This window comes from Aegilops tauschii, chromosome 2 (assembly GCF_002575655.3).
Source record: "Aegilops tauschii subsp. strangulata cultivar AL8/78 chromosome 2, Aet v6.0, whole genome shotgun sequence".
NCBI classification, from domain to species: Eukaryota; Viridiplantae; Streptophyta; class Magnoliopsida; order Poales; family Poaceae; genus Aegilops; species Aegilops tauschii.
The window spans coordinates 565766528-565771471 of record NC_053036.3 but is presented as its reverse complement, the minus strand read 5'-3'; positions in this window follow the sequence as shown (position 1 = coordinate 565771471).

Below are 4944 nucleotides of genomic sequence, written 5' to 3'. Positions count from 1 at the left end.
CACCCTTTAGTCCCGATTGGTGCCACCAACTGGGACCAAAGGCCTCTTTTCAGCAGCCCAAAGGGCGGGAAGCGGCGGCCTTTGGTCCCGGTTAGTGGCACCAACCGGGACTAAAGGGGGGGCATTGGTCCCGGTTGTTGCCACGAACCGAGACCAAAGGGTGGCATTGGTCCCGGTTCGTGCCACCAACCGAGACCAATGGCCTTGCACAGCGGCATGGTGGTGGGAGTTTAGTCCCACCTTGCTAGTTGAGAGCGTCGACTACCTGTTTATAAGCACTGCTACCTCCTCTCTCTCGAACTCCTCTGAACTGCAGGCCTATGGGCCTAATTTGACACTGCTTTGCCTGTGGGCCTGCTGGGCCTTCTGCGGGCCTGAATCCTGGCCCAACTAGCTGGGTTTCTAGTCGTATTCAGGCCGTGGTGGCCCAGGAGGTGGCATTTTTTTTATTTTTTTCCAGTTTTTTTGTTTTCTTTGTTGCTTTATTTTTTTATTTTGTTTCTACTTACAACAAAATACTTACTATTGCTATTTTATTTATTTTATTAAGGTTTATTTATTTTGTTTTATTATATTATATTTTATTTTGTTTCTACTTATTTACTTTATAAAAGTTTATTTTATTTTATTTTGTTTCTACTTATTTATTTTATTTTGTTTCTACTTATTTATAAAAGTTTATTTTGTTTATACTTATTTATTTTATTTTCTTTTTTGCTTTTTGTATTTATTTTATGAAAATTCTTTTTGCTTTTAATGTTTTGAACAGAAAATACTTTGATAATTTTAGTTGCATAAATTCTATATAATTTTAGTTTCAATAATACTAGAGGTTTATAAAAGCTTTTTAGTTGATTTCTTTAGTACCGGTTCTTTCTGCCCTTTCTGACTTCATTTGTTATTTTTCATGCATTTATTGATTATTTTGAGTTATAAGACCCTGAAATTGAAAAGCATTTCAAATGAACTCTGAAAAGGTTGAAAGTTGGCATGGTATCATCATTTCATCCACATAGCATGTGCAAGAAAGTTGAGAGGGTTACGACAAAAACTGGATGCACTTCGTGTACAAAACGGACAATGGTATCATACTCGTCTGTTACAAAGTTGGCATGGTATCATCATAATAGTTGCGGGAGAAAGTCTTCACTTTTTCTTCGCTTGTGTCATTTGCTTATTGCGCCGTAACCATGGATAATCTTCATCGTTTATCAGGATGCTTGGGTCAACCTTGACTTTGAAGGGAGGAATTTCATGAAACTTTTCATAATCTTCAGACATGTCTGTCTTGCCCTCCACTCCCACGATGTCCCTTTTTCCTGAAAGAAATATGTGGCGCTTTTGGCTCATCGTATGATGTATTCGCTTCCTTATCTTTTCTTTTTCTCGGTTTGGTAGACATGTCCTTCACATAGATAACCTGTGCCATATCATTGGCTAGGACGAACGGTTCATCAGTGTACCCAAGATTTTTCAGGCCCACTGTTGTCATTCCGTACTGTGGGTCTACCTGTACCCCGCCTCCTGACAGATTGACCCATTTGCACTTAAACAAAGGGACCTTAAAATCATGTCCGTAGTCAAGTTCCCATATGTCCACTATGTAACCATAATATGTGTCCTTTCCCCTCTCGGTTGCTGCATCAAAGCTGACACCGCTGTTTTGGTTGGAGCTCTTTTGATCTTGGGCGATCGTGTAAAATGTATTCCCATTTATCTCGTATCCTTTGTAAGTCAATACAGTCAAAGATGGTCCCTTGGATAACGAGTGCAGCTCATCACAAACAGTGTTGTCACCTCTGAGACGTGTTTCCAACCAACTGCTGAAAGTCCGGATGTGTTCACATGTAATCCAGTCGTCGCACTGCTTCGAGTGTTTGGAGCGCAGACTGTTCTTGTGTTCATCGACATACGGGGTCACCAAGGTAGAGTTCTGTAGAACTGTGTAGTGTGCTTGAGACCAAGAATATCCGTCCCTCCATATTATTGAGTCCCCTCCAAGCGTGCCTTTTCCAGTCAGTCTCCCCTCATACCGCGATTTAGGGAGACCTATCTTCTTAAGGCCAGGAATGAAGTCAACACAAAACCCAATGACATCCTCTGTTTAATGGCCCATGGAGATGCTTCCTTCTGGCCTAGCACGGTTACGGACATATTTCTTTAGGACTCCCATGAACCTCTCAAAGGGGAACATATTGTGTAGAAATATGGGCCCCAGAATGACAATCTCGTCGACTAGATGAACTAGGACGTGCGTCATGATATTGAAGAAGGATGGTGGGAACACCAGCTCAAAACTGACAAGACATTGCGCCACATCACTCCTTAGCCTTGGTATGATTTCTGGATCGATCACCTTCTGAGAGATTGCATTGAGGAATGCACATAGCTTCACAATGGCTAATCGGACGTTTTCCGGTAGAAGCCCCCTCAATGGAATCGGAAGCAGTTGCGTCATAATCACGTGGCAGTCATGAGACTTTAGGTTCTGGAACTTTTTCTCTGGCATATTTATTATTCCCTTTATATTCGACGAGAAGCCAGTCGGGACCTTCATACTGAGCAGGCATTCAAAGAAGATTTCTTTCTCTTCTTTCGTAAGAGCGTAGCTGGCAGGACCTTCATACTGCTTCGGAGGCATACCGTCCTTTTCGTGCAAACGTTGCAGGTCCTCCCGTGCCTCAGGTGTATCTTTTGTCTTCCCATACACGCCCAAGAAGCCTAGCAGGTTCACGTAAAGGTTCTTCGTCACGTGCATCACGTCGATTGAAGAGCGGTCCTCTAGGTCTTTCCAGTAGGGTAGGTCCCAAAATATAGATTTCTTCTTCCACATGGGTGCGTGTCCCTCAGCGTCATTCGGAGCAGCTAGTCCGCCGGGACCCTTTCCAAAGATTACGTGTAAATCATTGACCATAGCAAGTACGTGATCACCGGTACGCATGGCGGGCTTCTTCCGGTGATCTGCCTCGCCTTTGAAATGCTTGCCTTTCTTTCGACATTGATGGTTGGTCGGAAGAAATCGACGATGGCCCAGGTACACATTCTTCCTGCATTTGTCCAGGTATATACTTTCAGTGTCATCTAAACAGTGCGTGCATGTGTGGTATCCCTTGTTTGTCTGTCCTGAAAGGTTACTGAGAGCGGGCCAATCGTTGATGGTTACAAACAGCAACGCGTGCAGGTTAAATTCCTCCTGTTTGTGCTCATCCCACGTACGTACACCATTTCCATTTCACAGCTGTAAAAGTTCTTTAACTAATGGCCTTAGGTACACATTAATGTCGTTGTCGGGTTGCTTAGGGCCTTGGATGAGAACTGGCATCATAATGAACTTCCGCTTCATGCACAACCAAGGAGGAAGGTTATACATACATAGAGTCATGGGCCAGGTGCTGTAATTGCTGCTCTGCTCCCCGAAAGGATTAATGCCATCCGCGCTTAAACCAAACCATACGTTCCTTGGGTCACCTGCAAACTCAGCCCAGTACTTTCTCTCGATTTTTCTCCACTGCGACCCATCAGCGGGTGCTCTCAACTTTCCGTCTTTCTTACGGTCCTAACTGTGCCATCGCATCAACTTGGCATGCTCTTCGTTTCTGAACAGACATTTCAACCGTGGTATTATAGGAGCATACCACATCACCTTCGCAGGAACCCTCTTCCTGGGGGGCTCGCCGTCAACATCACCAGGGTCATCTCGTCTGATCTTATACCGCAATGCACCGCATACCGGGCATGCGTTCAGATCCTTGTACGCACCGCGGTAGAGGATGCAGTCATTAGGGCATGCATGTACCTTCTGCACCTCCAATCCTAGAGGGCATACGACCTTCTTTGCTGCGTATGTACTGTCGGGCAATTCATTATCCTTTGGAAGCTTCTTCTTCAATATTTTCAGTAGCTTCTCAAATCCTTTGTCAGGCACAGCATTCTCTGCCTTCCACTGCAGCAATTCCAGTACGGTACCGAGCTTTGTGTTGCCATCTTCGCAATTGGGGTACAACCCTTTTTTGTGATCCTCTAACATGCGATCGAACTTCAGCTTCTCCTTTTGACTTTCGCATTGCGTCCTTGCATCGACAATGACCCGGCGGAGATCATCATCATCGGGCACATCGTCTGGTTCCTCTTGATCTTCAGCAGCTTCCCCCGTTGCAGCATCATTGGGCACATCATCTGGTTCCTCTTGATCTTCAGCAGCTTCCCCCGTTGCAGCATCACCGTATTCAGGGGGCACATAGTTGTCATCGTCCTCTTCTTCTTCGCCGTCTTCCATCATAACCCCTATTTCTCCGTGCCTCGTCCAAACATTATAGTGTGGCATGAAACCCATGTAAAGCAGGTGGGTGTGAAGGATTTTCCGGTCAAAGTAAGACTTCGTATTCCCACATTTAGGGCATGGACAAATGTTTGCCTCAGCCACTTCGAGAAAATCATGCACGCCCTTAATGTACTCGGAGGTGTGTCTGTCACCGTACATCCATTGCCGGTTCATCTGCGTGCATTATATATAATTAAGTGTGTCAAAAACCATTACAGAACATCATGAATAGATAATTAAGTGACCAAATTAATGGAAGTTCATCATCACATTAAAACCAAAGTACATACATAGTTCTCATCTAACAACATATAGCTCTCCAGAGCATCTAATTAATTAAACCATACATCTAAAGTAAGAATTTTTTTCTTTCAGAAAGAAGATAAGAACAAGAGGCTCAGCACGGTGGTGCCGGCGACGAGATCGGCGCGGGCGATCGACGGCGGTGAAGACGGGAATGGGACGTGACGGGCCGCTAAACCTAGACAAATCAAGGAAAATGGAGCTTTGAGGTCGAGCTTCGAGAGGAGAAAGCTTAACTAGTGTGGCTCGGGCATTTCATCGAACACCTCATGTGCATAGGAGGTGAGCTAGAGCACCACAAAGCCCTCCCCTCGCCGGCC